At 35.4% G+C, this 26,226-nt stretch overlaps 1 pseudogene; it reads left to right on the top strand.

Annotated features, from left to right (window-relative positions):
- Positions 1-20,172: 20,172 nt before the first annotated feature.
- On the top strand, positions 20,173-20,273 carry LOC123243398 (annotated as a pseudogene).
- The last annotated feature ends 5,953 nt before the right edge of the window (positions 20,274-26,226 follow it).

The following is a 26,226-nucleotide window of genomic DNA, read 5'->3' as shown; positions in this document are numbered from 1 at the left end:
TATGGACTCCAATTCTGGTTTTTCAGAAATACCAATGATTCTCAAGTCGTCTCTTCTAGACCTCTTTTCTTGATCTCTCAATTTCACAGTGAGGTATTTCATGTTTCCTTCTATTTTATCAGTCTTTGACCTTGCTTTATTTGTTCTTGCTTTCTTGAGAGATCATTGGTTTCTAATTGCCCAGTTTTAGCCTTTAGAACCTGGTTTTCCCTTTCAGTCTGGTCTATCTGGTTCTTCATGGCTTCCAGCCTGTCATTTCTGTTCTTCAGTTTGCTTATCAATTCATTGATTTCTGAGCCTCACTTTCCAATTGTGAAATTCTGCCTTTAAACCATTATTTTCTAGCCAGATCGCTTCCATTTTTCTCATAATCTCAGATTTGAACTCTTCAAGATCTTATGACCCATTTTCATTTTGGGGGGAAGGTTTGGATGTCTAAAATTATTTGTCCTCCTCTATTTTCTGTTTGTTTTTTTCTGTGCAGAAGTTATCTTGTGTTTGAGCTTTTTTCTTGGTCTTGTTTATTTCTTGATTGGCCTTGATTGGCATCATTATGTTTTATCTGCCAGAAGGTTGATTAAGGCAATCTGATTCTCTTTGTATGGAGTTAGGGAGCAGTTTTTTGCCTGAGGCTACTTTTGTGAGTCTCTTGGTTTCTCTGGGGACCCTCCTGGGGTCTCTGGTCTAGCTCTTTTGAGGGTCTAGGCCCCGTGTTCCTAGCCAGCTGCCCAGAGCTTGGGACTTGGCCCATGCTTGCTCTTCCACCTGAGATTTTCCCCTGAGTCTGAGCGGGATGGGCGCTGCTGCTGTGTCTCTCAGCCCCACTCCTGTGTCCAAGGTCTGAGTTTTCCAGCCTCCTGGGATCTCAGGTCTTGTTGCTCTCAGGGGCAAGCTCCTGGTAGTGCCAGCTAGGTGCCTAAGGGCTAGATTTTGTGTCTCTGCTTGCTCTAACTCTGGAGCGCAGCCTCTGACTCTGGTACTGTGGGTGGGGTGGGAGAGGGTTGATCTGCTCACGTTTTGATGGGAGCTATTCCTCCCCCCCTTATAGCATGGAAGTTCCCAAATCCCACGTACCTTCCATACTGTGCCCTATTGTGGGGTCCCTTCTTTCATCTGGATTTTGTTTTCTTGTCCTTTGGATGTATTCTATATCCATTGGTAACGAGAGAAAGTCTCCCTGCCTCTACTCTGCCACTATCTTAACCCGGAAGTCAATCACACAACATTACATTTTGAATAAAAAACAGATAATACTGCCATTAAAATATCATGAAATGTTAACTACTCAGAGGCACAAATAACAAAATAAGGGGGTGCTGCATATTGGAGAGAAAGCAAGCCTTGGAATCTGGAATACTTAAGTTTAAATCCTGTAGATAACAAAATTAGGGGTAAGTAGGTGAAGCAGTGGATAGAGTACTGGGCCTGGAGTCAGAAAGATTCATCTTCCTGAATTCAAATCTGGTCTCAGATACTTACCAGCTATGTGACCCTGGCAAGTCTCTTAACACTGTTTGCCTCAGTTTCCTCAATGGCAAAATGAACTGGAGAAGGAAATGGCAAACCACTCCAGTATCTTTGCCAAGAAAACTTTGGATTTGATCATGATGAGTCAGATGGGCCTGATTAACCTCCTCACATATTAGTTAGTTTGTGGGCAAGTTACTTAATAACCCATCAGTGCTCCCAAACAATTCTCTGAGATTTTAGAATTACAAATGAGTTGCTTGTCTGCATTGATCACTTATTTTAGCACTAGGAGCTCTATGCACTAAGGTCATAAAGCCTGCCATCCCACTTTCTTCTGCTAAAAAAAATGAAAGAAAGTCATTAAGCTCCCTTTGAGGCTATGAGGAACCATGGAAAGAATATCAGACAAGAAGTCAGGAGACCTGGATTTTAGCTCTTATTCAGTCACTAAGTAGCTTTGTGACCTGAGGGAAACCCCAATTTCTTTATCTATAAAGCGAATGACTTGAACTAGACTTATGAAGCCTCTTTCAGGTCTAAAACTCTATGGTTTTCCATAAAAGTCGGCATGAGAACAAAGACCTGAAAGCTATGGGCTTAATCAAAGCTTAAACCTTACCTAAGCGCCCTAGGGAGAATCTTGATCATTCTAACTTGAAAGTACCAGAAGGGCATATGGAATAATAGAAGAAAAAAGAGTTCTTAAGGAAAGCCAAGTTCTGAGAGAGTTCATCTGAACAAAACAAATGCATGATGATTTTAAGATTCAGCGAACCTTCTCCTAGGCAGGAGCTACAATAACTGGCTCCTGACCAAATGCTACCAGATGTTGCTTTCATATAACAATGCAGATTGCTTTTGCCCAAAGCATCAGTCTATCCCAGTGCCAGAGGTCAGTGTGCTCAAGACCTAAATCCAACGACGGTCTAGAGGGGAGGCTATAATTATTCATCAAGGGGGCACAAAGCCCAAGAGGAATCCATGACAGGATGTATGGCTTACATCTCTGAGGTCATAACTAATACCCAAGCTAGATAACTTCCTGGTCTGGAGATAAGAAATGAGTTAAGTTTTGTTTTCGGTTCAAACAGATGTGTCCTGTTACTATGCTATTTTCTCAAGTGAAACAACAGGGAAGAGACTCTGGTATTCAATACGCTGGTTTATGTGCCCGTATAAGTCAGAGTAGATGTTGTTAAGATTAGCAACTCTATAATGCATGGCAGCAGAAATTTTTATTCTCACCAAATTGTTTTCCTCTCATTCCTTTGGTATATCAGGATCTTGTCTCCATAATCTAGCTGCCAAAGGAAAGAAACTGCAAGCAGGGATGTTGGGGAGTGGGGGCAGGAAATGTGGCTTGCTCACTCTAATACAGCCAGCTGGGACTTGTGGGAGATAGAGTGACTGGCCAGGAGTTAGGAAGACCTGAATTTAAATCTGATCTCAGACACTTTCTAGCTGTGTGACTGGGCAATTGACATAACCCGTTTGCCTCAGTTTTCTCATCTGTAAAATGAGCAGGAGAAGGAAAGCAGGAAATGGCAAACTGCTCTAGTTTCTTTGCCCAGAAAATCCTAAAAGGAGTAACAAAGAATCAAACAGAAACATTAAACATAAACAAAAAAAAATCAAACATAAACAAAGAATCAAACAATGACAACAGATTCTACTACTTTCCTAAAATGGTAGAAAGTAGTCTAGGAAGTCTCAGGGGTGGAATGGTTACAATAAGTGCTACTAGGGAAAAGGGCCCTTTGGGCCAACTGGAAAAAGATTGGGTCCCAACAAAAGAAAAAGGTGGTCTTTTACCTCCTACATTTGACGTCCAGTATTTTTTGTCTTAAGAAAGGAAAATCATACCCTCATAATCCAGGGATCTATGGCTACTAACAAATGCACTTTGAAATGATTACAAGCCTCATTTACTCAACTTGAGACTTTAGTATGTCATTTTAATTTCTTGCCTTAGAAGTGCCAAAAGAAAGGGGATGCCCCACACTCTTAAATAATAAAAGACTCCAATAGAATTTTACTCTGAGTTAGTGGGAGGTACTTTAAAAAGAGAGAGAGCCCATTTTGTTGACTTAGAGAGCAAATAGACACAGGTACACATTTGCTGTGCCAGAGACAATTTCTCCATTAACTTGACATATGGTGCCTCTGTGAAGAAAGGCATTAATAATTGAGATGCTGAACATGCAAAGTCCAGCTTATTCATTCTGCTGTACTTCATGTAATGGGGATGGAGTTACTGGAATTCCAAGTATAGTTCTTTTAAACACCCTTTTTTAAGTCAGCTCATTCTGTGAGTCAGGCAAAAAAAAAATCTAAATGTCATTGTTCAACAGATCCATTCTGGTCCCAAAGTTACTCACCATTCATTCCTATAGCCCTTGCTCTAGAAATCTCTGCATAGCGTATCACTTTTGTCCCACTTAAAAATTATTCTCCCGGGAATCACTTTGGGAACTTAATTTCCCCTGAACAGCAATTCTTTCCATTCAAACCCCGCCCCCCACGTAGAACCACAGAACCAACATATTATAATCAGAAGAGATATCAGAGGCAATTTAGTCCAAAACATATTCACAGCATAAAGTCTGTCTTTAGTGCCTCTAATAAGTGGTCAACCAGACCTCTAATGATGAAGAATTCACTTCCATTGGAGGTAACCTGTTCTTTTTTTTAAGTAGCTCTAATCTGGCAATGTTTCCCTTGGATGGAACCAATGACTGCCACTTTTTTACATACCCAACATCATTTCTAGTTCCCAAAAGAGAACAAGTCTTATTTCTCTGTCACAGGACTAGTCTTCTAATAATTGAATATAGCAGTCAGTGTTGAGTATTTTATTTAGTTCCTTCAATGCAAGGATACCATGATAAATATTTATCGGCAAGTTCTCTAAAAGAAAAAAAAATAACTTTTAACTTTAATATGCATTTTTTACATTTTTTTCCATCTCTTAAGTCTAGAAAATCAACAAATAATAAATCAGATCCTGACTTATAGCACTTGCCAACTCTCAAGGTATAAATGCTTGTACTAAAAATCTAATAATTGACTTTCACAAGCCAGGCTAAGCTGAATCCAGTACACGTCTACTTGAACATATACTTAGATAGAGAAGTGTGTTTTTTTTTTAAGTTTCAATGTCTGATATCTCCCCAGAGTATATATTTAAGAAATGGCAGGGAAACAAATTATTCATCCCAAATTTGTCAAACAAAATGACAACCCAAAGTGGTGAGGTAGCAAGGTAGATAGAGCTCTGGGCTTTGAGTCAGGAAGACTTCATTCAAATGCAGCCTTGGAAACCTTTTAGTTCTGTGATTCTGTACCGATCATTTAACCTTTGCCTCAGTTTCCTCAACTATAAAATAAAAACAATTATTAAAATCTATCTCTTAGGGTTGTCATGATGATCAAATTAGCTAATATTTATAAAGTATTTAATACAGTTTCTGGAACATATTAGATACTATATAAATGCTAAGAGTACTATTTCTACTACTACTACCAACAACAACACTACTACTAGTATTTGTTTTTTGGTCATTTCTTTTTCTCAGTTGTGTCTAACTCTTCATGATTCCATTTAAGGTATTCTGGGTAATGATACTGGAGTAGTTTGCCCTTTCTTTCTCCAGCTCATTTGACAGATGAGAAAACTGAGGCAAACAGAGTTCAGCATCTTGCCTGGGTTCACATAACTAGTAAATTTCTGAGGCTAGATTTGAACTCAGGAAGATGAGTCTTCCTGACTCTAGGCTTGGCAATTTACCCATTATACTACCTAGCTCTAGCTGTCTTCATCCTTCTTCCTTCTTCTTTCTTCCATCTTCCATCTTCCATCTTCCTTCTTCCTTATTGTTCTTGTTCTTCTTGTTCTTCTTCTTCTTGTTCTTCTTCTTTTTCTTGTTCTTCTTGTTCTTGTTCTTCTTTCTTCCATCTTCCATCTTCCATCTTCCATCTTCGTTGTTGTTGTTGTTGTTGTTGTTGTTGTTGTTGTTGTTGTTGTTGTTGTTGTTCTTCTTCTTCTTCTTCTTCTTCTTCTTCTTCTTCTTCTTCTTCTTCTTTTTCTTTTTGTTCTTGTTCTTCTTGTTCTGCTGCTGCTGCTACTACTACTACTACTACTACTACTACTACTACTACTACTACTACTACTACTACTACTACTACTACTACTATTACTACCGGACACAAATAATATTGTTAGAAGAAATACAAGAATGCAAATAAAAACTTCTAAATATTGGGCAAGAAATTTAAGACTTCAGGAACACAGGTGGTGTTTTTATCACTGCTATCAATTAAAGACAAGGGCTTGGGAAAAGAAAGGCAGTCTGAGGAGGTAAACAGCTGGTTTAGAAGATGATATCTGAGAATGAGATTTGAAGGACATAAAAAGGTAACTAGAGTAGAAACATGAATTGGGCACAGAACAATAGTTTTATTCACATGCAGGATGGGGAATACTAAATAATAAAGAATCATAAAATGATAACAATCAATTCAGAGACTGATGTTCAAGTTTTATCTGGGCTTTTGCAACAGACTTCTCATTAACTATTTGACATTTCCTCTCCAGATCAAATCCAAGTGAGCCCTTTCTTTCCAGTGGTTACTTTCTCTTCAGCCAAATCTTTCCCTGTTACCTAATCTTGTGCTGCCTCCACAACTATGCTAGTAACTAATACTATCCTGCCCAGAAAGGAAGGAACACATCACCTTTTGGGAATCTCACAAGGCCTTATATAACAAAGGAAAGGAGAAACAAGCAAAATGCTTCTCTATATCAGCAATAATTTGACAAGGAGGTGATAAACACTCGAGACATCCCCCTTATCAACTCTCCATAGCTAAAAATATATCTGCTACTCTTAAAGGACTTGGGAGCTATTTGGCCACTTCCCCCCACCAAATTGTTTCCCTGATTTTTAGGGATCTAAGCACCCTAGTTTTATTTAACCACTTAATAATCAGATTACAAAAGAATATTTATTTTGAAAGCATAACAAGACCAAACATTAACATTCCCTCCAGCAATTGAAAGTATCATCTGTCCCCCTTGGTCTTTAGGAAGCCACACCTTAGTTCAACTCCTATCAGATGCATGAGGTTCCAAGTCCAAAGCCTCCAGGAGCTTACATTACAGAATCCTGGCTTCTCAAAATTTCCCTACTGAGCCAAAGGCAACATCTGGCCCAGAATTCTTTCTCCAAAGTCATAAAGGCTTGAGTTCTAAATCTGACTCCACTTCCTAAATCTAGAATTGAAAAAGACAAACAAATGAAACAAAAATCCCAAGCTCATTCCTCAGGGTCAAAGGACATAAAGAAAGGGGAAGGTACCTTTTGCTACCCAATTTAGTTCAATTAGTTCTGGCTACAAACCAATAGAAAGCAATTGCTCCCACCCCTAGGATAAGGCAACATTTGATGTCTTCTCACAGAAGCAGGCTCCTTTTGTCTCCTCAATGGGTAACTCTATATTAAATTATCTGAGCATGTTCCAAAGGCAAGGTAAGTATCCATTCAGTTATGGCTCAGCAGTCAATTAAGAATTCTCATTGCCAATAGGAAGAAGTCAGAGGATATCTATTCCTGTTCTGAAATGGAGTGGGAAAGAGGCCCCTGCATGGAAGTGTTACATGGACATCTGCTGCAATTATCACTTTGCCAAAACACAACAACTATTATTGCCTTAAATTGACATAAGGATAATTTCATTTTCAAAAAGTGGAAAAACAAACAAGGAGACATTCTATTCTGGAGATGATTCTCACACACAAAGAGATACTGGTTGGTGTGGTAGAAAATGCAAGAACCTTGAAAAGAAATGATCTAAAAATCTTATAATTTGTGGTAGAAAAGGAGAGAAAATCCATGAACTTAGATTTTCAAATAGAATATTTTGAAAGATTCACATAAAATACAGGCAGGATCTCATGGACTAATTGTAAAGTAGAAGCCAGGCTAGGAATCCTGGAAAGCACTCAGTAATGAAATTCTGAAGATCCAAGGAAAAAAAATAATTCAATTGAGGAATAAAAATGAACATTGACTAAAACAGAGTACATTGCAACCAATTTAGACTTTAAAAAGATATGAACAGAACATGGGAAGCAAGGAAAAATAGCAGTATATAAATATGAAAAGCATGGCATGATTTTTTAAGAAAAGTTTGAGGAGGGGTAGTTAGGTAGCTCAGTGAATAGAGCACCAGGTCTAGAGATGGGAGGTCCTGAGATCAAACCTGCCCTCAGACATTTTCTGTGGGACCCTGGGTAAGTCACTTAACCCCAAATTGCCTAGCCCTTACACTTTGAACTTTTATTCAGTTATTCAGTTTCTATTGCAAGAGAGAAGGTAAAAGCTAAAAAATAATAGGGTGAAGAGTGTAAATGAGGATACATAAATGAGGACAATGAAGAAAACTTTTATAATAACAAAGAGAAATTTTTAACACTATATGTGGTAAGATGAAATATGATGATTTAGAGCAGATGTATCAAACACATGAGAAAGACTAAAATTTAATTGAAAAATATTTAATAAATTAAAAATACAATATAATATTTATTGTTGAATCATTTGAGTTGTGTCTGACTATCCTCATGACCCTAGTTGGGATTTTCTTCGCGAAGATGTTAGAGTGGTTGATCATTTCCTTCTCCATCTCATTTTACAGATGAGGAAACTGAGGCACATAGGGTTAAGTGACTTTTCCAGGGTCACACAATTATTAAGTGTCTGAGGTCAGATTGGAATTGATGTCTTCCTCACACCAGGCCCAGGACTCTGTCCACTGAGTCACTTAGCTGGCCCATGATATATATGTGTGTATAGATAATGCTAAATCTGTACTTTTCAAATATGTGGCCAAAACAGATCTTTATATTCAGTTTAGTGGCTCCATTCCTATTTGATTTTGACACCACTGATTTAGAGAAAAGAAAGCTATTCAATCTTTATTTTGTGTTTGTTTTCTCTGCTAAAGAAAATTTCTTTAAACTAGATAGGACAAAGCAAAAAAAAAAAGCATATAGGGAATTGATATCCATAATACATAAGGACATATTAAAAAAACAAAGAGCTGCCTTTGATCAATTAAATTACCTGATCCAGCTTGCTAAACTGTAGCACAGTGAATGAATTGAATGAATTAACAATGTGCTTGTTGAGCCCCCTTCAGCAAGTGATCTTCACATAATGATAGGTAATGGGAAATGTGACATAATGAGAGGACCAATATGGTACCAATTTTCAAATCAAGTAAAAGAATGATGTCTATAAATTGTAGTTCAAAGAACTTGAGTTTGATTTACTGGCAATATTTTAAAATGTAATATTAAAAGTATAGTTGATTTATATTAGAAAAGAAATTGGTAACCACAGAGAACCAGGTTGGCTTCATCAAGATTACGTTTTATCACACTAAACATATATCTATTAATCCTTACTATACTTGTAGAAGAGAGAGATGTTCCAGAGTTAGCTTGACTCTATATTAGTAAAGTATTTGTCAAAGTCCTTCAAGGGTATTCTTATGTAAAAGATAGAAAAATATGGGTTAAATAATAATGCACTTTATTCACAGCAGCACTTTTTGTGGAAACAAATTTGGTCCCCATTAATTAGGGAATGGCTAAACAAAATGGTGGTACTTAATGTTTTGGAAGAGTATTGTGTCATAAAAAATGACAAGAATGAAGAATTCAGGAATCATGTTGTTGTTCAGTCATTTCAGACCCATGATTTACGGGGGGTTTTTGGCAAAGGGTGGTTTGCCATTTCCTTCTCATTTTACATTTGAGGAAATTGAGGCCAATGGAGTTAAGTAACTTGCACAAGGCCACATAGCTAGTTAAGTATCTGAGGTTGGATTTGAATTCATGTAGATGAGATTTCCTGAATCTAAGCCCAATGCTTTATCCACTGCACCACCTAACTGCTCCAGAGAAGCCTGAGAAGACTAATATGAATTGATGGAGAGTAAAGAAGGCAAAACCAGGAAAACAATATATGTGACTAAACAAAAATAAAAAATGAAATGTCATGCTCTATAATTATCAAGACTAAGCTTTGTTTTAAAAGAAGAAATAAGAAAATGTACCTCACTATCTCTTCTATAGAACTGGAGGACAACAGATAAGGAACTGTGAAGGTATTGCTAGAAACAATGCCTGTATTGCTTATTTTGGCTGAATTGGATTTTTTCCTCTTCAAATTTTTGTTACAAAGGATGATTTCCTGGGTCAGGGAGGGGACAGAGTTATATAAGAAAATGAATATGATGTGAAAACAATATACAACATTTTAAAAATCACTTTTGAATAGTATCTGGAAGACTCTGTAATCCATGGTTTTAGAATCACCCTCCAGAAATGTCATTCAGAAAAGAGTCCTTTGTTCATGTGTCATGAGCTCTAGTTTGGATATCCCAAAAGACACTGAAATCTGGTAGACTTTTTAATTGGATGAAGACTAAAGAATGCTATTTAAACTACTTTCTTTTCAAAAACCATAAGTGGGGAAAAAGTTGAATAATTGGACCCTAAGAGTAATCATTAGCAGTTAGACATCAACTTGGAAATAGGTCTCTAAGGGAATGACACAGGTATAAGGCTTGTCAGTGAGCTGTTTATCATTTTTAGCAATGGCTTGAAAAAAGGAATAGATGGCATTGAATTTGTAGATGACAAAAAAGAGAGGAAAGATGGATAATTATCACCCTGGTGACAGAGAATCAAGATTCAGAAAAGGGACTCAAAATAATCATGATAGGCCAGAACACTGATTGAATCTTTTCAAATTACATTTAATAAAATTAGTACAAAGTTCATTTCTCATTCAAAAATTATATTTCACAAGTATAAAGTAAGAAAACTATTAGTAGAAATTCTTTTGAATTTGTTTTTCCTTTTAGTTTGGTTTTGTGGATTACTGTACAAGTTCAGTATGACCCAGCAGTGTGATATAGCAAAACAACAAAAACAAAAAACACTAAGGTGATCTTAGATCTCATTCAGAAATCATAGTACATAGGACTCAAAAGGCAATTCTGTCTTGATCAAAGCATTATAAGGTATTGTATGTAGTCTGGGAGAGTAGCTAGGTAGCAGAATGGATAGAGTGCCAGGCACTCAACTTCATGAGTCCAAATTTCACCTCAGACATTTACTAGCTGTGTGTCCCTAGGCAAGTCACTTAACCCTATCTGCCTTACTTACTTCATCTATAGAATGAACTGGAGAAGGAAATAGTAAACTACTAAAATATCTTTGCCAAGAAAATCATAAATGAGATCATGAAAAGTCAGACATGGCTGAAAAATGACTCAACCACAGAATTCTGGGCCTTGCATTTTAAGAAGCATATTCAGAAACTAGAGTATGTACAAAGATGAATAAATAGGATGATGAAGGACCTTGAATGATGCCATTGTGAAGATAGAATTAACTCTCACCCTGTCTATTTTTAGTTAATCAAATTAAGAACTTAAAATACCCCTACACCATTAAGTAAGAGAGTTCACAAGTTCCCCTTCCCCCCACCATTGGGCAGTTATATAGGCAAGTTGAAAGACTGCAATTGGTTTCTATGAAGAGGGGGAGAGACAGGAAATGATGTGGAAAAAGGGGTATAAAAAGAGACCAACATGGTCTGGGACACCATTCTCTTTCTTGGTTTTTGGAAAGACTGGTTCCTTGGTTATCTTTGCTGCCTTGACTTGTGGAAAGACTGGTTCCAGAGATTCCTTCTTCAGCTTGTGGAAAGACTCTTTCCTTGAATTCTGTGTTGGCATTTGAAAGTCTGATAGTCTCCAGCAAGCCAATGCAGAATCCAAGGAAAGACATACTTTAGAATCCCAAAAAACTCTGATCAGTATCACTCTCATTATTTACCTATGTAATCTTTGGCAAGTCACAACTTTCCTGTGCCTCAGTTTCCCCATTTTAAAATAAAAAGATTGAGACTTGAGTTTCCTTCAAACTGTTATCTGTGATTCTGCAATTCTTTAAGAGTGAAGTTCTGAGATATTACTGCCTTTTGCTTACCTGCTCAAAATCAGACTTGGGCTAAGGTCAGCACCCTTATAGATGGGATGTTAGAGTTGGAAGGGATCATCATCATCATCATCATTATCATTTATATTGTGCCTTAAAATTTGTAAAGTGCTTTCTCAATATTATCTCATTTTTCCTCATGACAACTGATTTTTTTTTTGTCTTCCCCCATTGGAATGTAAGAACCTCGAGGGTAAAGACTATCTTTCTTTTGGCTTATATTTGTATTCTCAGTCCTTGGCACAGTTTTTGGTAAGTAGTAAGTACTTAATAAATGTTTATAGACTGAATAGCTACTTCTTCCCCACCCTTTTCAAGTAAAAGGACACCTTTTTAATGTAAAAATGCTGTGTATTTCCCATATTAGTTACCGTGTAATTATTATCTACTGATTAAAAAACTCATATTGCTAGAAAGTAACTATGAATTTAGTAATACTTTAAAATGAATTTTTATTAACAGCATCAACTGGTGAATTCCTCTGTTGTTAAAAGGTCCTTACCCATTGGCCTCTATAAATGAGCACATTTTGGCTGGGTTTTGTTTTGTTTTGTTTTCCAAAACACCCTAACTCCTTTCACTCTCTTTGCTGAATATCCTGGCCACAAATGCAATTAGTGACAATATCAATAACAAATATTTATTAAGCACCTACTATGTGGCATGTAAGTGCTGGTTATATAAGGACACTAATGCAATGGTGCTTGTCTTCAAGGAGTTTATAATCTGACTGAGGAAAAACTAGATCTACACTTACATTTGAAAAATATTAATAGCATATGTTAATATATTTATATGATCATGTAATCTATTAACTCAAATCACATTGCATTTTCTTATTTGTATACTTATTATATCTTGAAAACAGATTCTGAGGTCTTTGAAGGAAGGGACTAACTTTTTCTTTTCTTTTTTTCTTTTTGTCTTTATATCACCTGTACCTAAAATAGTGCCACGACCATGATATGTATTTATTTAGGGTTTGTCAAATTGAATTGAATTTTTATATGAAATACTCATTTCAGTCTACAGGAGACTTTTTTCTTCTTTTGTTTTACTGAGTCATGTTGCCCATTTTTTTAAGGAGTAAATAAAGGTACAAATGACAAGTTTGGTATAAATATGTTTTTCAGATCTCTTGAGTATATTCAGCACTATCTTATCTAAATGTATCATGCCCCACAGTTTGAGAACCATTGCTCTATAGTACACAATGAACATGACAAGGATTTAGAAAGCCTGAGAAAAAAGGTATGGAAAGTAAAGAATACAAATGAATATAGAAAAGCTAGAAAGCCTATCATATTACTGATATATTTTACTGAGTCACAAACCTCCTTCAGTGTTAATAAAATACCATGAAACATCTATTTCATGGTTGTCTACTCTCTCAAAACCTATGACTGATTTGTTACAAACAGAACAGAAAAAAATGCAATTTGTCAAAAGAATACCAAAAAGAATTTGATGCTGATAAACAAATGGTACCATTTTCTGTAGCTTGAATAATGTATTGACCCTACTTTTTCTATGAAATTAGCCTCTACTGCTATTCCTGTTAGTAGCAAAAATTCCATTGCATGTGAATAGAACATATAGGTAAACCAAAAATAAGTTCTGCCAACATCAAAAAAAGAAAATGCAGCTCTTTCTAGCATAAAATGGCTGCCTGAGTGACTAGCCATCAGCTCATACTTTACTCTTATTCACTGAATATTGATTGCTTTCCAACAGCTGCTGACTACATGAAAAAGAATAACAGAAAAGTTATTGGAAAATAGTTAATATAAATGGAGCATATTAACATTTTTGTGTGGAAAAGCATTGATATTGGACCCACAAATGGCTGATGAACTCCTAGCCTGGCTAATATAGGAAGACCTACTCTCAAAAAAACTCAAAAATTAATATGGTAAGAAAATCCTGAAAAATTGGAACCACAGTCAGTTACTCCATGTTCCCATAGGAAAACCAAGAATATTAGAGAATTCTATTTTCTGAATGACTTCTAAGGTTGAGATAAAGTGTCTAAAAGAATAGACAGAATTTTTCATCTCAACTAAACATCACAATTCTTTTTCCAGAAATTTATTTTCTCCTCATTTCTCTAGTGAGAAGTGTAATGTCTTGTACATAGACAGTGTAAAAGGGAATTCTTTGTTCTCTTTGTCCATTCTGAATTTACACTTGTGAAAGGGAATCCTTTATTCCCTTTATCTATCCTGAATACTCATAGGGAATTCATCGCTCTAGAAGGCGAGATTTAGAAAATCCACACACTTAGATAGAGCTTAACCTTCAGAAGGTGAGAAGTTGATCTCATAGACAATGCCCCCTGGGCAGTGCTACACAATTTGGAAACTGTGATTGGCCCCTGTGAAGAGGAGCAAAGACAAGAAGTCACCATAAAAGCAAGTCCTAAACTTCTTCAGAGCAGATTGTCTTTGAGAAGATAGTCTGAAGAGATTGTCTTCTGGAGATAGTCTTAGATAGTCTTCGAAGGAGCTTTGCTGGAGACTGCGACTTGGATCATAGGCTTGGAGCTTGACTTCAACTTAGACTCTGACTCCTGGACTACTTCATTGGGTGACTGAAAGGCTGACTCCTTTCATAGTTTCCTAAGAGACTAACTTCCATCTTGGATAAAGCCATATGGTTACTCCCATAATGAAGGGGAATTAAGCAGGCTCCTGGTTTAAAGCTAATTAATCTATGCCTGGATTAAGCAGTAATTAAGCAGGATTAAGGAGTAAAACACTTAGGATGATAGGACAGATAACCTCTCTAACCTCTTCACCTTTCTCAATTGTTTCCTCTCCATTTTGTAAATATTTTTAAATAAATTTATGACTTGAGATATAATAAATATTGAAGACCACATAATTTCATAAAATTATTAACCAACCATTAAATTTAAAATTTACAACACAAGTTTACTGTGCCATTAATACTAGCCCCCATAACATCATGGTGTCAATCATGGTTGGAGATATCTAATCAGTTGCAAAACTGTTAAAGTCAACAATTGCAGATAATTATGTTGTTCAATTTGGGGCAACTCTAATTCAGAGCAACATGATAAAATAAACGTAATTACAAAAACAATGAACAAAAGTGATTGGAGACAACTTTTTTATGATTAATGCTTTCAGATATTTTCATATTTATGTATTCCCCCTTTTCCTTCCTATATAAGTCTAGATTTATCTGATGGCAAACACTCCTCTATCCTAAATGACCTATGAGCCTATTCTCATTAAATTTTATTGGATTGTCACTGATTCCATGTACCATAGAATTATTCCTCAAATTTCTTATCTCTGGGAAACATTAAAGGAGATTCTTGATGACTACAAGTTTGGAATATTGTGGAAATGAAGCGCTACTTTGGTGGATTTTGGATGCCAACTTCCTTATAGAAAAACTGAGTGTTACAATTAGAAATGGCAATGGAATATCCAGGAACAAGTACATCGTTGGCAAATGGCAATAAGTGAAATAAAACTTTATCTCACTTATTGTCTTTTCTTCAAGTGTTCATAACATTCCGAAACAAATTCCAAGGAAGCCTATAACATAACCAGGAAAATTGAGGCATTTTAAAAAAAAGTTTCTTTTGTATCTTGCCTCATGTGGGTGGCTATTATTCAAGAGGCTACCAATGTCAAAGGATCTCAGCACCATAGATTGAGAATTGGAAGACATTTTAACAGTTATTTTATTCAACCCCTTTATTTCCTACAAGAGGGAACTGAAGTCAAGATGGTTTGGATTTTTTTGATTGCTTATGGCTAGCCTAAGCCAGAATAATAATAAAGCAAATGTTATCTAACTTATTCAGTGTCAGATCAATCAAACAATGAAAGGATAATACATTTAGAAAAAAATAACAATTTAAAAGGAACAAAAGATCAAGTATTTCAAGAGAAATAATGAAAAAAACTCAGAAAAGAATGGGTTCTAGCAATACAAGATTTAAATGAATCTATAAAACAAGAATAATTATAATCCTTAAGGAAGGAAAGAAGCAAAAATGTCTTGGGGTCTACTATGTATCAGCACTGTGCTTAGAATTTTATGAATATTATCTCATTTGATCATCACAATAATTCTGAGAGGTAGGCACTTCTATTATTTTCAATTTATAAATGAAGAAACTGAGTCAGATAGAAGTTGAATGTCTTGCCCAGGGTCTCAAAGCTAGAAAATATCTAAGGACAGAATTGCAGTCAGATCTTCCAAATTTAGGCCAGGGATCTATCCATTACACCACCTACACAACATAGGAATAAACAAACATAGTAGTCTAGTGTCTCATAAATTCAAGGACCCTTGCTTCCAAAGTAAGAACTCACTATTAAATTTAAAACGGCTGGTAAATTCTGAAAGAAAAATGGCAGATGCTAGGACAGACTAGGAATTACCATATGCCAAGATAAGCTACAAACAGATATGTATGATTTAGACATAAAGGGTGACAACATAAATAAAATAAGCAAGCAAAACAAAACATCTTTAAGATGTACAAATAGAGGAATAGTTTATGGGCAAATAAGTGAAAAAAATAAAATGGACACTTTTGATTGAATAAAATTTAAAAGTTTGTTTACATATGAAGTGAATGAAGATAAAATTAGAAGTAAACTAGTTAATGGGGGAAACAACAGCAATTTTCTCTGATAAAAGTGTCATTTCTAAGACATAAAAAACTGTTTCAAATTTATAAGAATTACAACAATTCTCCAATTAATAAATGGCTAAAGGATAAACTAAATATGAATTAAGGAATTAATCCAAACTTTTAATGTCCTTATAAAAAACGGCCCAAATATTTAATCATTAGAGATATGCAAATTATCTCTGAGTTTCCAACTCACATCTATCAGTTTGGCAAAGTTGTCACAAGGAAAATGACACATGTTGATGGAAGGAAAGGAAAACTAACACATTAATGTTCTATTGTGGCTAAGTGAATTGACCCAATTATTCTGGAAAATAATTTCCCCCCAAATTTGCTAAACTGCATACCACTTAACAAAGAAATATCTCTTCTAGGCCTGTACCCCAAAGATATTTTTGAAAAGGAAAGAATCCATACAAAAACAACATTATTTATAGTAGCTCTTTTTGTGTTGGCAAAGAACTAGAAACTTATCAGAATGCCCAACAACTGAGGTATGACAAAGTGAACTGAACAAATTAGAAAGCAATTGGAACCATGCCCCCAAAGTTACCAAACTGTGAATACTCTTTGACTCAGCTATATTACCGTGAGGCCAATACCCCAAAAAGATATGTATAAAAAATTATACTAGTCCTTTTTATAGTAGCCAAAAAATGGAAAATTAGGGAGGCTTTTGAAGAATGACTACAGAAATTATGGTAGGTGAATATAATGTAATATTATTCTTCTTCAAGGAATAATGAAATGGACAGTTAATGAAGAGTAAATTGGATAGAACAACTAAGAGAATAATTTTTACAGTGACAAAGATAATATAGAGGAAAAACAATTGAATGATTTTAGAACTCTTATCAATGTAATGATAAAACAGAAGTCTAAATTTCTAAAGATGAATACACCACCTGGAGAGCAGACAAAATGAAGAATAAGACATCTATTTTCAGACACAGTGAAGTGGAAAGTTTTTTTATTTGGATTATGCATATTTGTTATGAATGTTTTATTTCTCATTTTATTTAATGATGGTATAAAATATCAGAGAGATAATAAATACCTGTAAAGTAATTTAATTATTTTTTTATTTAATTTGGTAAGCAAATAAAATTATATTATTATCCTCTAGGAAGTGAAAATGGGGACAATTTCAGAGGAACCAGGGGAGACCTAAATGAATTGATACAGAGTGAAGAGAACAGAACCAAAATATTAACTTACATAGTAACAATAACATAGTAAATGCAGCAACCTTGAAAGATTTAAAAACATTGATCACTGCCATGACCAACCACAATTCCAGAGGACAAATGACAATAAATGAGCATGTTAGGCACCTTCTGGCACAGACATATTGGACTTGATGTAGAATGGGGCATGCATTTCTGGATGTGTCCAAAGCTGGAAATTTATTTTGTCTAACTATACATTTTTGTTACAAATTTGTTTCTTTTTAAATTTTTACCCGATGGTGACCGAGAAATATAGGGAGGAGAAAAAAATAGATTATTTTTCATTGAAAAAAACTCATTTAATTAAAAATAAATACAAGATACTTCTCTGTGAAGGCAATATTTAATGTACATTAATGAATCATTATTTGTAGACTTTCATACATTGGTAAAGTAGGATGATGAATTAATGTAGAGATGAGGTGGAATCAGTTAGTTAAGACTGATCTTCAAGTACAATTTAAAAAAAAAATCATTGTATTTTAGAGCTAAAAGAGATCTAATTCATTTAGGTTTCCTACGGAGGACTCCAACCTTCTCAGGTTATAAAGTCCCCCCACCCAGGGAAAAAAAAAGGTCTAATGCCTACAGGATTCATGCCAATAATTCCACTATGAGAGATACTCCTGTTACCTATTAATGTGAGAATTATGATGAGAAAGCTAACATTTTAAGAATTATCATCTACTTACATCTTGGTGTGAATTCGTTTATTACCTTATTTCCAAAGATCAGATTTTGATAAGGTGAAGGTGGGAAAAAAGCATGAATATACTGATTGAGATGAGATGAGAGGACTTTCCCAAGAGGAAAAGGGTAAATAAACAGAGTTATTATATTCATATTTAAGCCCACACATTTTGTCTGTTTCATGTTTTTCCTTGAACCAACTAGCCCTACAAATGTTTTGATAAAAGTGTAAAATGATTTCTCAAAACTTACATCCTGGAGCCAGTCTCACTGTGAATCAATGAAAAATAGTTCCGGCACTGCTAGATAAGACCAGCTAAATACATTAGATAACAGAGTCAGTATGGTGCAGGTTGGATAGAAAGTCAGCTTTGCAGCATGTATAAATGAAATCACAGGTCCAATCTCTAATCCCTCTCCCTACCCTAACCCAGTGGTACTTGAAACCAAGAGGTTGTATGGTCTAGGACAACCTTGGCTTCCTCTTATATTTCAGCCAGTCTGCATGCTGTTCCCATGGATTCAGCATCCTCTGCTGCCTTGGGGTAGAAACAAATCTATAAACTAAAATAACTCATGGGAAAAAATATGAAGAGTTATTACTGAGAAAATATTGCAAAAGATATAGAGGGAGCAGGAAACTATTATATGTGAGGTGTCAACTAAATCTAAATATGTCTAAGTACATCCTGGGATAAAGAATAAAATTTCACTTTAAAACTACACTAATAGTAGCATTCCCACCTATCGAGAAGTCAGCTAGGTGGAACATTTGCCTATCTGAGAAAGAGTCAATGAGTAAAGTTTCTGAGCCAGTAGAGTTGCTATTGTCAAGTTCATACATTAAAACTCATATTTCATTCCCTTAAAAGGATCTTCAATCCCAGATTATTTATTTGTTACTTTTTACCCATTCTAACAAACCTGGTCACCTGGTTCCCAAGTCCACTGATAATTAATTAGCAACTATCAATTAGAATCAGAAGAGCAAAGGCAATTGCTACAGATGGAATTCTGACCACTTCAAGGAGCTGACAATGAGATGTTAAGACAAAGCATCCTTCAGTATTCAAAAGCGTATGAGTCAATAGTTGGAGATCCAGAAGCGGTGAGAATCAGAGATCCCGTTTGGGGAGTCAAATCAGTCAAATCAGTCACAAAGGTAGCACTTACAGGGGAGTTCAGAAAGCAGGTTCTGGTATTGTTGGTAATGGCCACCTTGCATGCTTAGTGTCATGGCACCTGGGCTCTGTTTATAGTCTATTCAGGCACCCCTCCTCCCACTTGTGCCTTTGAAATCTATTCCATATGGCAAAATGGGGTCTGGACACACAGTAAGGTATGAAAACAAACAAAATAAAATTATAAAAAGCAATTATAAAAACTCTTAAAGCATAATAATCTGGGACCATTTAATACAGGGTGAACCACTTGCATTTCTCAAAACTGCCCGAGAACATGAGTGTATCACAGCAAAGAAAAATCAGGGAAGTAAATGATGGTCCTGTCATTAAAAGAATGTTAAAATGAAATGAAATAGTCCACTGTTAAACTGGAAAGCATAACTCACTTTGGAAAAAAGTCACTATTTGATTTTTTAAAATATTTCAGAAAACTAGAAAGCATTCAGGTAGACATTAGACTTAGTTAGACCAACACCTTATACCAAATACTTCAATACATTCTAAATGAATGTCTAAATATTAAAGAATATACTAATAAAAATTATACAAAAAGATATATATATACATATATATCATAGTGATGGGGAGAAGATTGAGGAAAATTGAAATTGAATTATAATAATTTCTATATGAAAGTTTTCTTAAAACTTGGTTTAAAATGTCAGCCAGCTTCCAAGCTAAAGTAATTTACTCCCAGACCTCAAGGCATCTAACTTGATTGGCTTTTGTTAAGGGAAGACTTGCTCTTTATCTGTAAACAAAAAGTCTCTAAGGTAAAGGAAGTCATCAAGCTCTAGCAGTCATTTTGGATTCAAAGTATGGTGGTCCAATTATGTGGTAGCTTGCTTCAGCAGCAACATACTAAAATTGGAACAATAGAGTGAAGATTAACATGGCCCTTGCAAAAGGACAACACACAAATTCATGGTGTTCTAAAGTTTTTAAGGGGTAGCTAGGAGACTCAGTGGTTTGAGAGCCAGGACTAGAAAAGGAAGGTCCTGGGGTCAGATTTGGCCTCAGATACTTCCTAGTTGTATGACTTTAAGCAAGTCATTTAACCCCCATCACATAGCCCTTACCACTCTTCTGTATCACAACCCAATACATGGCACTGATTCTAAGTCAGAAAATAAAGGTTTTGATTTTTTTTAAAGTGCAAATTGAAACAACCCTAAGGTTTCACCTCATGCTCTGCAAATCAACTAAGTTGACAAAGATAATAGTACAATGATATATAATTTTACATGGGGATTCAGGTACACATGATTGGCAATTAAAAAATAAAGGTAGAAAAATACACAAAATAAAAACTTTTAAGACCATGCTTAATCTGCATCATTTTTCCAATCAGTGTAAAGTCTCACAGCAGTTTATCCAATTATGTTCATTCATACTCTGAGAAGCATCAGTGTGAGTCATTATGTTGTTTTACATCAAACATTAACTCCTACATCAGTCTTTTTCCAGAGTACTGACTTGCAACAAGTTGTGTCCACATCAGAGTAGTGCTACTCTGTGTTTCATTATTGCTATTTGGTTGTTTATATTGGTCCCAAAGCACAAGAGTAATGATGCTGGTGGCTCTGATGAGCCTAAGAAAAATCATAAAGTGCCTAGGTGTGTTCATATAAGAAATACTTCTTCAATATTGGGGTTCATTATGATGTACAATTTTCAACTTACAAGCAAAGGGTCTTGGAACACACTGGTCATGTAAAACAAAACCTACCAAAATAAGTGTTAGAATGGTTGTGGTGAATTAATATAACCATTTTGAAAAGCAATTTGGAATTATACAAATAAAGTGACTAAAGTGTCCATACTCTTTGATTTAGGGATTCTGTTACTAAACTTATACTCCTAGGAAGCCATTGTTATGAAGAAAGTCCCCATTTACATGAAATTGTTTAGAGCAGTCTGTTTCATAATAGCAAATAATTTTTAAAATGTAGATGCCCATTAATTGAAGAATGGCTAAACAGTATGATACATGAATGAATTGGAAAATTGCTGTGCTATAAGAAATGACAGATCCAGACAAGCAAAGAAAGATCTACATGGATTGATGCAGAGTGAAATGAGTAGAGCCAAGCAAACAATATCCACAATAATTACAACAATGTAAATGGAAAGAATAACCACCAGAGAAAAGTGAAGGTTATAAAATCAAGTACAAACATATCTGGGAAAAAAAGTTATGAGAAGATAGTCACCCCATCCTACCCTTTGAATAGACGGAAGTCCACAAACATACATTGAACATATTTTCAGACTTTTTCAGTTTGTTGATGAATTGTACTAATATTTTCTCCCTTTTATTTTTTTCATTATTTTTCTTAAAAATACTATTTTTACATAATGTAGCTATCTGTGAGGGGGAAAGGATATGTGGCATGAAAAATAAAGACAAATATATTCTTATTTTTAAAAATTTTTAAATGTCACAAGATTACAAAGAACAAGCATGGAACCAAAGTTGAGATATGAGAACATACAACTCCATTCCCTTTGTAGAAAGAGAGGGTCCAAGAGTGTGTTAAATTGCACATATTATCACATTTTTTCTGTGTATTTATCAGTGATGCTGATTTTTTTTTCAGTGAAGGAGGGAGGGGTATTTCGTCTCTGATCATTTGATTTCTTCTGTTTAATTCCAACCCCTAGTTGCAGTTACAGAGAGGAAAAGGACGGAAAACAGAGGTAATAAGGAATATATCTGGTGGCAAAACACAAAGACGTTTCACAACTTTTTATATATTTGTATAAAGTATAAAAGTTTTCCTCGATTGAATTTAATGGATAATAATTGGTTAGGGTCCCAATTTCCCTTAAAAGCTGTGCTTAGTTATTCTTCAGTGTGCCTAGATAGTAGCCAGAAGCTTCACAAGAACACAATCTACAAGAGAGAACTGACACATTTACCTCTTCATTCTGGGGATGGAAAAAGGGGAGAGGATTTTTCTCTCCATTTCTGCCCCATGATATGTTGAAGCTACTCAAACTGTGGAGAAGACATCTCTTCCAAACAGAAAGTAGACACAAAAACTCTCCAGAAAGATACAGATAGTGCCAGAGAGCGAATGAAGGAAGGAAACAGCTCCAAGAAGCATGAGGCCCCTGGCAGTAGAGAGGAGCACCGACCATGGACTAATCCTGGCAACCAAGAGTTGAGCTGCAGAGGTTAGCAGACTTAGTAGCAGCCCAGCTGAGCAACAACTCACAAACCAAAAACCACCAGAGAAATGTATAAGGACTATCTCTAGAAATTAAAAAACATTGAGGTTCTGCCATAACTGAATCCTGAATTGCCTTGACCACATGTTTTCTCTACAAGCATGTCTCACATTTTACTCTAAGTTCATATGCCCTAGGTTGGTGATTGGCAAAACTATGACACATGTTTCATGTAGCCATTTTTGATGACACGCGGTTGCATACCGAGGATGAAACATTTGCTATAGACCCTCTGTGCACTATAGATGACAATTCTACCTATATCAATTTACCTATTTTGGTTTATTAAATAAAGTTATATATTACAATTATACATTTTTGTTATTTAAATTATAAATATTGTGAAATTATGGTTTTTTCTCAAAGTGACACATCACCCAAGTTATGCTCAGTTTTTTGACGAATTTTGACACACCAAGCTCAAAAGGTTGCCCATTGCTGCATTTTAATAAATGCTTTTGCTTTGAGTTAGTTATAGCTATCAACTAGCTCTATGGGCTTATAGAACCTGTTGGAATTCATTAGTAGGGGCTCATAAATCAGAATTTTGAGAAGTCCAGACTCACATGTTTAATAACCTTAAACATGGTAATAGTAGCCATCATCTGGGTACCTAACACACAGATACAAGTAGAAGTTGAAAAATTTTAAAAATAATATAAAATAATAAAAAATAAAATAAAATAAAATAAAAAACAAAGCAAAACAAAACAAAACAAAACAGAGGAGAGGCTGTACCACTTTGGTCACATCAACTCTTTTTACTTAAACACTCAAAAGGGATCTGTCTTTGATTTCAACAGTTTTACCTGAAGTACTACTGATCCAGTCTGACCTATCCTTTGCAACTCCTATCTACACCATCCTATCAGTTTATCACAAAGGATCTGCTAAATGGGCTAGGGGACTTTTTCTCTGCAGATCTATAATACCAATGGAATACACGAGCCATCCACTGGGTTTCCCTCACTTTTGTAATGGGACCAGATCACCTTATTTTTAGATCATACAATTCTTTGATGGCATTCTTTTATAGCATCCTTTACTCTGTTTCCCCTGGAGGCAGCTAGATAATTCAGTGCATAGAGTATTGTTCCTAGAGTCAGAAAGACTTAAATTCAAATCCAGCCTCAGACATTTACTGGTTATAAGACCCTGGGCAAGTCACTTAACTTCCAATTGCCTCAGTTTCCTTAATCTCCCAGGGTTGTTGTGAGGATAAAATTAGATAATATTTGTGAAGTACTTAGCACAGTGCCTGTAACATAGTAGGCAATTAATAAATATTTGTTTCTTTCCTTTCTTCTTCTTTATAATACTTCATTTATAATAATTACAAGGCTACTCTCCCTCAATATGTGCCTTTCCATTACACTCTGGGTATTATTGATTTTTTCATTCTTCATACACTGCTATATACTGTGTTGTATATCCATATAATAACAAAAAGAATATTGTTATTAAAAGCATGGGCCTTCAGTTTTTTAAATTAATAAGTGAGTTAAATTAATTTTGTGTCATTTTTGTCACGTTTGACTCTTTGGGACCCCTTTTTGGAATTTTCTTGGTAAAGTCACTAGAGTGGTTTGTCATTCCTTTTTCCAGATCATTTTTATAGATAAGGAAACTGAGGCAAATAGGGTTAAGTGACTTGCCCAAGATCACATAGCCAGTAAGTTAATAGGTAAATTACTGAAATTACTGAAAGCTGATGTGGAAAACAGGGAAATCTGTTTGTTACAATGGATAGAGAATTGGCCTTGTACTCAGGAAGGCCCATGGTCAAGCCCCATCTCTGACACATACCAACTGTGTGATTTCAGATAAGTCATTTAAGGTCTCTGTGCTCTAGGTAACTCTTCAAGACCATTAAATGCAGAGAAAGTGCTAATTTGCACTTGTAAAAGGACTTTCATCACTTGGGATTTCCCAATATCAATGAAATAAGGGGTCTAGTCTCTATTCTCTATGTGCCAAATGATAACTAGATGTCCTTCTTTAGCTTAAGTGGCAAAACTTGGGGCTTTAAGAATAGTCTTATAGAATTTATGTGATGCCAACCTGGAAGATAGGAGGTGGACTAATTGGTACCTTCCTGAAAAACGTAGGAGTTAACATTTGGAGTTTGGTTATTTTCATTGTTGTCGTTGTTTTAGTTTTTGGAAAACTTACAAGATTTAGGTCAGTTTCCCATCAGACACAAGACTTGCTTATAATTAATCTGAAGGTGATTAAAGGGTTTTAATTAGACTTAAACAAAATGAGAAAGGACTGGGACTGGGTGTGCAACAAAAAAGAGTTCAGCCATCTGCTGCCAACTAGCTCCTGCCAAATATCTGATGTGTGAGTTAAATCATGCCAAGTGATGACATATGGCATTTCTTCCTCTTTAAATATCTTATTCAGAAATGAGTTTACTGCTCTGCCACTTGACTAAATAGTAAATGTTTCCCCAAATCATTGAGTTTTGACTTTTAGAAGTCATTGCATTTGGAAATGTTTCTATTGATAAATCTAAATTTTTTAAAACATAGATAAACAGAACTAATAGTGCATGTTTAAGTGTATAATCAATGGATTCAAAGTTGGGAAAATTGGACCTCTAAGATTATTATATTTGGAATTTGGATTACATAGCCTGATTATAAGACAATCATAATTACAAGTTCTCAAATAAAAAGTAGGTTACAAAATAGGGTACACAAACCAAAATTAAAAACAACAGCATGAAATGGATCAAAATATCAATCTAAGTCAGACATGGTTGCACACACCTATTATCCCTTCAGCTGGCTGATGAATCCATCAAGAATTCCGACCTATAGAATGTTTAAAGCTGATCTGATGGCCACAAAAAGCCTGGCGCAAATACAGTGAGCTCTCTGAGATGTTGATGATGGGACAAACTTACCCAAAGTTTCCATGCTGATCAATATTAAGTGATATTGTAGATCATGTACTTCTAGCCCAGGTGAGGTAGGGAGATCCAGCCTAAAAAAAATATTGTTCTATGTATAACAAATAGTGAGTATACCATATAAAGGACTAAGCTTTCTTTCTACATTCTCTATATAAGTTCCCCTAAGGCAAAGGACCAAAGACAACAGGCATATTAGCCCTATAAATCTATTGCCACTCTTTGATTTGACAGGGATATGGATCAGAAACCCTTCCCTGCCTCTCTCAGACTAAGCAGAATGGAAATTACTAATCCTGTTTTATTACGAGTAAGTTACATCCATGTTCTAGAGTTGTTTAGTTTCCCTTCATTCTATTAAACTTGGTTCTTCTTTGCTGTAAATTTTGATGTTGTTCATTTTCAGGTGTATCTGACTGCCCATTTGGAGTTTTCTTGGCAAAGTTACTGAGGTAGTTTGGCATTTTCTTCTCCAGTACATTACAGATGAGTAAATTAAGGCAAATAAGGAAGGTTAAATGATTTGCCCAGAGTTACCCAGCTAGTAAGTCTATGAGGCAAGATCTGAACTAAAGAAGATGAATCTTCCAGACTCTAAGCCCAGCATTCTATCCATGGTGCCACCTAGTTGCTTTGCTATAGATAGTGATTCTCAAAACACAAGCAGTAGCAGAAACTTTCACTTTAATTGAATCTTCAGTGGTACTCTTGAAAGAATTAGATTAACAATCCACTTAAAAGAAGGG

Source organism: Gracilinanus agilis, chromosome 3 (genome assembly GCF_016433145.1).
Source record: "Gracilinanus agilis isolate LMUSP501 chromosome 3, AgileGrace, whole genome shotgun sequence".
Lineage (NCBI taxonomy): Eukaryota > Metazoa > Chordata > Mammalia > Didelphimorphia > Didelphidae > Gracilinanus > Gracilinanus agilis.
The sequence above is the reverse complement of the archived record's forward strand: the minus strand, read 5'-3'. Positions and strand labels throughout refer to the sequence as shown.